We start from the raw sequence: 10,192 nt of genomic DNA, 5'->3' as shown, positions 1-10,192 counted from the left end.
TTGTAGAGTGCCACATGCTTTATCTTTCCTATTTTTAGTTTTTTTTTTATCCCAAAGTGTGAGCAGCTCTGACAAGCTGAGAATACTTCTCTCCTCTTCTCCATTAAGTAGGTAATAAATATACTGAATTTCTATGTCACAAAATCAACAGCCGCACCAGCCTCGTGGATCAGAATCACCTGACCTCTAATTAGCACCACCTGCAATCACTTACCTGCACTGCTTATAATGACATTCAGCTCATTCACTCGGTTGGTTTCGAGGTTGCAAGCTTCTCTGTGGCGCCTTTCTTATCTACTGAATCCTGATCTTTATGTGCTGTACTTATCTGTTATACTGACCTGCTGGTTTGCCTGCTGGATTTACCTGCTTGGACTTTTAAGTTTTAAGAGTTGCTGACTTCAGTTAAGTGAGGTTCCAGTGACTGTTTCCCCCATTTTCACAAACAAGGCTTGAGCTAGTCCCAGACTAAAATGCATGTTTGAGCTGTCTCAGCTGAAAATATCTTGCCCTGACATATCTTAAAATATGTCATCGTCATTTTTCTGTGTCAAGATGCACACCTGTAATGTTTTCTTCTAATACATTTGTGCAAAAGTTGCTTGAATATATTAATTTAACTAAGGCCTAGTCCTGGCTTAAGCTATGCCCCGTTTGTGAAACCGGGCCTTTATGTTCTGGCTAATTCTGCCTATCGCAATAAAATAAACTCAATTGCCTTGCACTCGACTTGTTCATCTCGTTCATATTGTGACACCATACTGTTAGATTATTATTATTATTGTTGTTGTCGTGGTTTGTGCATAAACATACCAAGTCACAGCTGCCCAAGACTTTATCACTTTTTCCTTTTAACATTGTCAATTATTATTATTATTATTATTATTATTATTATTATTATTATTATTATTATTATTATTGTTGTTGTTGTGGTTTGTGCATAAATATACCCAGTCACAGCTGCCCAAGACTTTATCACTTATTCCTTTTAACATTGTCAAGTGCTTAGGTACTACTTTTTGGCTTTCATAAACAATTGTAAATGGAAGGAGACACATTGTAACTATAAACTTAGTTTTACATTTCATATGCTGTCACATCCTGCAACCTCCTCATCTGCAGAGAGAAACTGCCACTCAATCACACACAAAAACACAATGATGGATTTAAAGGGATCATAGAGAATTATGAAAATACTGTGTTTTACTGGAACTTAGTCTTCATTAAAATGTCCACTGTCCCCTTCTATTGATTGACACTGGTGTCATGTCTTTGACTCCCTGAAGTAAAAAGTTATTACAAAAAGGTTAAAAACAGACATTTGTTGGGCTTGATTCAAGTTAATGCACAATGAAGCGCACACTTTTTATTTAGTCTTACTGAATAGACGATAAACAGTTTATATTCTAAAATCTATTTAAAGGTTGTGTTCTGTGAAAATTAAATAACAGTAGGATGTAAATGGTCGGCATAAAAGTAGTGTGCGGCTGAACCGGCTGCGTTCTGTGGATCACCTTTATCCGGAATCATTAAGCACGGCATTAATATCTTCATCAGAGTTTTTCGTTGTCTCCAGATCTCTCTGCAGTTCGTGTATGTTGTTAAAAACGCGGAACATCATTTTATTCCACACAACAGGCAAGCATTACCGTTAACTCTATTATCCACCAAAATGCAGATTCGTCACGTGGCAATTCTTACGCAAATGAGATTGAGGGAGACGTTAAGTTTGTTTTGATTTATTAATTTACTTACAATAACAATTTAAAATGTGTTAACTTTTACATATTCACTTTTACATGTAGTATTAACTGCATTATATGCAATTTTACTTTATAGAAAAAACTTTATAAATAAATATAGAGTAAAATTCTTAAATCGCTTTTGGGGAGCCCCCCACAAACTATGCCCAATTGACTCTCAAAGCCGTGATTCCCATTCATGTTTTGGCTAAGTCATTAGATAGATTTTCAGAAGACAAAGAACAACAACCCAAGGTCTGTAGACACCCAGAGTAAACGTAAAAGACTATTACACTGAAGAATGTCCCCAGACTTTAACTATGCTCATATCCACATATGAGCAATCTAAACTATTAAGAGAAGTGGAAAAGTCAACATGATCAAATACCTGATAAAAAGCTGTGATGTTGACGTTTAAGCCAGTTTGTGTAAAACATATGTTGGTATATAATCTAGTAATATTTTAGTAAAATAGCTATTTTATTTTATTTTGCAAAATAAAATTATCAACATCTTTTGTTGATCCTGGATCAACATTACTGTCCAAAAATACAGATTTAACCCAATCCCTACCCATAATTTATTCCTAAAATCAGTGTGAAATGATAGCTGATTAACAAGGGTGTAGAAGCACCTAACCCTGATCGTAAGCCTAAAACAGATATTTCCTGAAAAGGTATCCCTCAATTCTGATTGGTTGGTTGGAATGTGTACTTGTGTAATGTGTCCAATTTGTACTTTGGTGAAATCATGGTCACCGTTTCTCAACTCCCATCCCCAGCCCATGGCATTGAGGCTGTCCTTGGCAATAAGGCTTAAAAATGCACCACCTTCCCAGTCCACGCCACCATCTCTAAAGGCTCATCACATCACTGTGGTTTCCAGACTGCCCTCTGGAACGATTTCATCAAAGTGGCATAATACAAAGTGTTATCCAGGAGTGAAGTGGTGCTGGTGGCACTTGCCATGACTCTGTCAGGAGACGTGTGTGTTGTGACAGGAGCCTGCGGGTTTCTGGGAGAAAAGCTGGTCAGGCTGTTGCTGGAAGAGGAGAAGCTTTCTGAGATCCGACTGCTGGATAGAAACATCCAGTCTGAGCTAATACTGTCTCTTGATGGTAAGTGATACTTCCCTTACAGCATTTCTCATCTCGTATTTCTCCTATTTGCGGGATTCTGTTGGTCATATTTTGTATAGTCTTCCTGTTTTGCACCTGAAAACCGCATTTGCTTGTGAATATTAAGACTAGAGACAATGTAAACCGTTCGGATGCCATTATCACGTGTGTGTGTGGTTTTATTTTTTTACTACTTTTTAAGCAACAAACTGAGGCTTTTGTCAATGTTTCTCTGTTTGTGTCCTCAGATTGCAAGGGAGAAACTAAAGTGAGTGTTTTTGAGGGGGATATCAGGGACTGTGAGCTACTGAGAAGAGCCTGTAAAGGAGCAGCACTTGTTTTCCACACTGTATCTCTCATCGATGTCATTGGAGCAGTTGAATACAGTGAATTATATGGAGTTAATGTCAAAGGTGAGAGTTCTGTGCTGGTCATTAGCACATGGTAACAAGACTCAATCAAAAGACTGAATCTCTTGAAACTTATGGAATCCTGGAATGCAATTATTTTTATTATTTTTGTTTTTTTTATGGACACTGTAAATTAAAAAAAAAAAAAAAGACCTTGTGGACCTTTGAGTCAAATAGGTTGGGAACTACTGATTTAAATGATATGTGCATTAGCACATCAACCATCAAAAATGCAACTTTAATCAAAATATGCCAACACTACACAATATAGTAATCCAAGACAATGAAATTGTTTTTCCATTGCAGGAACACAGCTGCTGCTTGAGACCTGCATCCAAGAAAACGTGGCCTCCTTCATTTACACTAGCAGCATTGAGGTGGCTGGTCCCAATCCCCACGGTGATCCAATAATTAATGGCGATGAGGACACCCCTTACTCCTCCTGTCTTAAGTTTAGCTACAGCAAAACCAAGCAGGAGGCTGAACAGATATGCCTTCAGGCCAATGGAGAGCTGCTCCGTAATGGAGGTCATCTGGCTACCTGTGCACTGAGGCCTATGTACATCTATGGACCTGGCTGTCGATTTACTTTAGGCCACATGAGGGATGGACTCCGCAATGGAAATGTGCTGCTGAGAACATCACAACGTGAGGCAAAAGTGAATCCTGTATATGTGGGAAACGCAGCCCTGGCACATATGCAAGCAGGTCGGGCTCTCAAAGATTCCCAGAAAAGGGCTGTGGTGGCTGGAAACTTCTATTACATCTCAGACGACACGCCTCCTGTAAGCTACTCAGACTTTTACTATGCTGTTCTTTCACCATTAGGCTTTGGGATACAAGAGAGGCCCATTCTGCCCTTCTCACTTCTGTATCTTCTGTCATTCCTCATGGAATTACTGCATGTTGTGCTCCGACCCTTCCTGAAGTTCACTCCTCCCTTAAACAGGCAGCTACTGACCATGTTAAACACACCCTTTAGTTTCTCGTATCAACAGGCCCACAGGGATTTTGGATATAGCCCTCGCTATGACTGGGAAGAGGCACGTAAGTGCACCAGCGACTGGTTAGCATCTGTCTTACCCACAGAGAGACAACGAATTAACTTGAAATAAATTAACAGCATGTTTAATAATACTGTGCTACCTGTATTTCTAAGCAGTAATGTTCTGCCTGATGTATTTTAGTAAACTTTTCTTCTAATTAGATCCACGGTAGTAGAAAACATTCGCTGTCTAATGTTTAGTGAATAATGCTTGTTTTATGGTTAAAAAATGACTGAATATTATTTACACCTCACAAATAGAAATAAATATCCATATAAAGATGTAGTTAGTAGTAATAAAAATTACTAAAACCTTTTACTTATTTAAAAAAAAAGATTTTATGACCATATTTTATTTTATGACTTGAATAATGTATTTTAAAATGGAAAAAAAAAGTTCAGAAATAAACCAAGTAGCAATGCTGTTTAGACAGTACTTAATGAATTTCAAGTGCCTTGCAATTAAACAAGATGTTGTGGTAATTCATAGGCCTACCTATCGGAGTCTGTATATTACTCCACTCGTCTGTTGTGTTTTTTTTATTTTTTATTATTAATTATTTTTATTGCATTGCTAAGAACATACACAATCAATGCCAAGGGTAAATACAATTGAGAGTACAAATGCAGGTTACAAAATCAGGAAAATATCATACAAATGACACAATGAGACCGTTTTAAGGGCTTTGGAGTTGCTGGATGTAAGGAGAGTGTCCAGATAGGATTTAAGTTCCTTATGAAAAATAAAAAATTAAGGCTTAGCACCCTGAAATTTACATTGATGTAAGAAAAATTTTGCTAGAAAAATAAACAAATTTATCAAGAAATATTGGTCCTTTGCATCTTTATCAAAATTGTGCTGACGAAATAAAACATAGTATAACAAAGAAAAACTTTGTGATGAAAATGTGCATACAGAAATCCATCCAGAACATACTTGTATATGAGCATGCCCAGAAGAGATGAGAAATAGATTAGAGTACAATAAAGAACATAAAGAGTCAATATCAGGAAACATTCTTTTTAAGTAAAGCTTTACAGGATAAAAAAGATGAAGTAATTTGTAGGACACATCCTTGACCTTATTGGTTATTAAATATTTCGACGACAAAGTCCACACTTTCTTCCATGGAATGTTGATAAACTGGCCATTCCAGTAGGACACAATGTACGGGAGAGAAGCAATCTCATTCTGAAATCGCTGTCTAATTCTCCTGTTCTGACCAGAAGAGTTAGATAAAAAACAAATATTCCCAATCATTGTATCAAAAGGATGAGCAACTGACAAAGAAATCTGGGATCTGGCTGAGTCTCTGAGAAGAGTTATTGCTCCATAAGGAATGGCATCCATTACTATAGCAAACTCTCGTGGAGTGACAGGTATGTTATACTTGTTCAAAAACTCTGAATATGAATACAAGTGTCCATCAGCATTTATTAATTGAGAGACCAAAATAAAATTATTATTCACCCAATCTAGGAAAAACAATGACTTATTTTTATAAAGAATATCACAATTATTCCAAATAAAGTACCGGTGAGGACCAAAATTGTGCTTATATATAAGGTGCCAGGCCAAAAATGCTTGTTTATGAAAATTTGATAATTTAAGGGGCAATTTAGTGATGTTGTAGTTGCATAACAATAAGAAAGGGAGAACTTAGTTGTCGTTTAGTGGTGACTGGTGAGACGTTTTCAGTGACCCATATTGCATGTTGCAAGTTTTTATTCATTTACAGACATATGGAGAACAAGTAATTTTGAGGAAACATGCTAAGTATCATGAATATTTGATAAATGCTGTGAAATTGATCAATAAATGTTATTATAACTTTTATATATGATATCCAAATAAAATTGAAATCAGATTTGTCAGCTTGCCTGGCAGGATTAAATATATTGTGTCCCTTTTAAAGGAAGAAACAATTTAGTCTCTTTTAAGAAAATATATACTTTAAAATTTAATGAATAACATTCTGTAAGCACCAGCAGCATTTTCCTTATGAAAAATAAAAAAGTAAGGCTTAGCACCCTGAAATTTACATTTATGCAAGAAAAATTTCGCTAGAAAAATAAACAAATTTATTAAGAAATATTGGTCCTTTGCATCTTTATCAAAATTGTGCTGACGAAATAAAACATAGTATAACAAAGAAAAACTTTGTGATGAAAATGTGCATACAGAAATCCATCCAGAACATACTTGTATATGAGCATGCCCAGAAGAGATGAGAAATAGATTAGAGTACAATAAAGAACATAAAGAGTCAATATCAGGAAACATTCTTTTTAAGTAAAGCTTTACAGGATAAAAAAGATGAAGTAATTTGTAGGACACATCCTTGACCTTATTGGTTATTAAATATTTCGACGACAAAGTCCACACTTTCTTCCATGGAATGTTGATAAACTGGCCATTCCAGTAGGACACAATGTACGGGAGAGAAGCAATCTCATTCTGAAATCGCTGTCTAATTCTCCTGTTCTGACCAGAAGAGTTAGATAAAAAACAAATATTCCCAATCATTGTATCAAAAGGATGAGCAACTGACAAAGAAATCTGCGATCTGGCTGAGTCTCTGAGAAGAGTTATTGCTCCATAAGGAATGGCATCCATTACTACAGCAAACTCTCGTGGAGTGACAGGTATGTTATACTTGTTCAAAAACTGAATATGAATACAAGTGTCCATCAGCATTTATTAATTGAGAGACCAAAATAAAATTATTATTCACCCAATCTAGGAAAAACAATGACTTATTTTTATAAAGAATATCACAATTATTCCAAATAAAGTACCGGTGAGGACCAAAATTGTGCTTATATATAAGGTGCCAGGCCAAAAATGCTTGTTTATGAAAATTTGATAATTTAAGGGGCAATTTAGTGATGTTGTAGTTGCATAACAATAAGAAAGGGAGAACTTAGTTGTCGTTTAGTGGTGACTGGTGAGACGTTTTCAGTGACCCATATTGCATGTTGCAAGTTTTTATTCATTTACAGACATATGGAGAACAAGTAATTTTGAGGAAACATGCTAAGTATCATGAATATTTGATAAATGCTGTGAAATTGATCAATAAATGTTATTATAACTTTTATATATGATATCCAAATAAAATTGAAATCAGATTTGTCAGCTTGCCTGGCAGGATTAAATATATTGTGTCCCTTTTAAAGGAAGAAACAATTTAGTCTCTTTTAAGAAAATATATACTTTAAAATTTAATGAATAACATTCTGTAAGCACCAGCAGCATTTGTTCTGTGTAGTGTACTATTTTTGCATCACAATATTAATGTTATTATATGATTTAAAATCCTTTTGCAGGCTAAAATAACATAAAAGTATAAGTGCAACAATCTGCTCACCATCTGACCTATGATATCCTATGACCTAATTCATGTAAATACATTTAAGTTTAACGTGGGTCCACATATCTTAAAAGGGGAGGAGGAAGCAGAAGCCCATCAGTTCCAGTTATTAAAGAATTAGCCATTAATCAATACTTCATCATAATACCCATGGCCGGACTTACCATTGGGCTTGAGTGGGCTGCAGCCCATGAGCCCCGCCTTGTAGGGGGCACCGCCTTTGCCCATTTACATTTGTTTGATTTGTTCGTTATATGCCAGTCAGAATTCAGAAATGATTAGCCGCATTTCCACTGAGCAGGCAAGATCTAAACGGGATCGTCTTACTGCCATTAGCCTAAACAGTGAGGAAAAATGTCATCAAAATTATTTTAAATAAAAAAGCAATTTAATGAGTTTCTGTTTTTATAACATAGCTATGCCTATGATATAGGACTTAGCCTATCACACAAACAAGAGTCCTGTTTTTTTTCCTGAATATCTGCACGATCGCAAATGTACAATAAACAACAACTTATAGAGTAACTTACAGACACAAAATTCCGTTTTGCTCCTTCAGAAAGAAAATAGAACAAACAGCAGAACAACAGTGTTTTGTTCCTCAGCGTTACACGGACCAGCAAATGATTCAATCAGGCTATAAGTACAGTCAGCTGAATGAATCAGCTTTTTAAACGAATCGGTTGATTCAACTCACTCATTAAGACAGTCACTTGCTGCCACCTACTGGCGGCTGAAAAGTAGCTCATTTCATTTTTGCAATCATTTAATATTTCTACATTAAAATTGTATATTTAAACTTAACATTTATGCACAATCCATCTATGAATTTTGTTGATAGTTATTTCATTTGATTGTTAATAGCCAGCATGTCTTTTTATTCAATTGAATTTACTGACTAAATAAGAACCTGACATAAGAGGACACAGATATGACAATAACTTTTATAATACTAATAAGCCAACATCTTTGGCTCTTTTTTTTTTTTTTTGCTCAAAGTTATTTCAGGGTTTTGATCTCTCAACTGAGAGAACACATCCTGTTTATTATATTATAATGACTATTTAATATTGCATTTCAACTTTGACTATAGCCTAGACATGTTGCATATTAATTGTATTATTTATGAACCTCAAAGCATATGTTTGTGTGTTTTGTGTTACTCCAGAATGATGTTCTATTTTAGGGCATTTGTAGTGTAGGTATAGGGCCCAAATATGACCTCTAGCCCAGGCCCCCGCCCCCCTAAGTCCTGCCCTGATCATAACATACTGCTGTGATTGTACCATCGGTAATATGTCTCCCGCCTTTGATCCCGCCTCACTCTGGTACTCCTCCTCAGCCTGATCCAGCTCGTATCGTATTTTGCAAAGTGGAGGAAAGTGGAGAGCGGACCACCTCCAGATGGTTCTCCTCAATGATGGTGGTGTATTAGTACACAGTGTTCGTGAATTGTGTACTACACACTCCATATCAGTCGCTTGTTTGTTATATTATCCCATGATATGACCTTTTTTTATTATTAATGCCAAGGTACCAGATATAAAAATACAGAGAATATCAACATTACATACAAAGAGGTGACATTACATGCAAAGCACCATTTATAGATGTATGTAACAATAAATAAATAATACAAAACCAAAGATTTAACAAAATAAATGAAACAGATTAAATAAATTAACCGTTTTAAAAGCCTTGAGATTCTTGGAAGATGAAATAGTTTGGATATACTGTTGAACCTCTTTTTTATAAACAATATATAAAGTGAATTTACTGCGGTGAATATGAAATTTTGCAAGAAGTAATAATAGGTTAATAATAAAATATTCATTAATTTTGTCTTTTTGTATATTAAAGAAGCCAAACAGTGCATCCTTAAAAAGCAGAGAGAAACCCTGGAGTACAGTGCGATTGATAACATTAGAAAATTCAATCCAAAATATCTGTGTGTGAGGACAATCCCAAAAAGATATGCATATCAGTTTCATTAGGGTCACCACAAAAAGAACAGCTTGTATCTATGTCTGATTTAAACCTTTTCAAAAACACTTTAGCTGGGTAAAATCTGTGTAACAATTTGAATGAGATTTCTCTAACCTTGTTAGTTATTATGTATTTCGAAGACAGAGTCCATACTTTTTTCCAATCAATATAATCAACCACATTCCAATAAGACATCACATATGGAGTTGTTACAAGCTCCTTTTGAAAAAGCGATCTAATCTTATAGGATATGACCTTCACTCCCTAATATTTGCTATCAGAAAACTCCTAAACTTCAGGCTACCAGATTTTTTCAAGTATTTAAATACTGTAATAAGCGGCACGTTCTAACAGTCACATAATTCTAAAAAATAAAAATATTTAATTTTGCTTGAAGTACCAAAAAAATAACGATTTTTTTTTCAGCTGATGAACGATAGAAACATCGACACCCAATCAGAATCAATCCTGCTGTCTCGAGCTCGAGAATTTAAAGCGGCAGACGAGCATGGCAGCAT

The 10,192-nt window shown here is 35.4% G+C and overlaps 1 pseudogene; it reads left to right on the top strand.

Moving 5' to 3' along the window:
* LOC107569330 (3 beta-hydroxysteroid dehydrogenase/Delta 5-->4-isomerase-like) overlaps positions 1 to 4,280 on the top strand; it is a 10,196-nt pseudogene extending 5,916 nt beyond the window's left edge.
* The last annotated feature ends 5,912 nt before the right edge of the window (positions 4,281 to 10,192 follow it).

The sequence above is a fragment of the Sinocyclocheilus grahami genome, unplaced genomic scaffold (assembly GCF_001515645.1).
Source record: "Sinocyclocheilus grahami isolate Dianchi unplaced genomic scaffold, SAMN03320097.WGS_v1.1 scaffold28.1, whole genome shotgun sequence".
NCBI lineage: Eukaryota > Metazoa > Chordata > Actinopteri > Cypriniformes > Cyprinidae > Sinocyclocheilus > Sinocyclocheilus grahami.
Note: the sequence above shows the minus strand (reverse complement) of the source record. Positions and strands in the feature narration are given on the sequence as shown.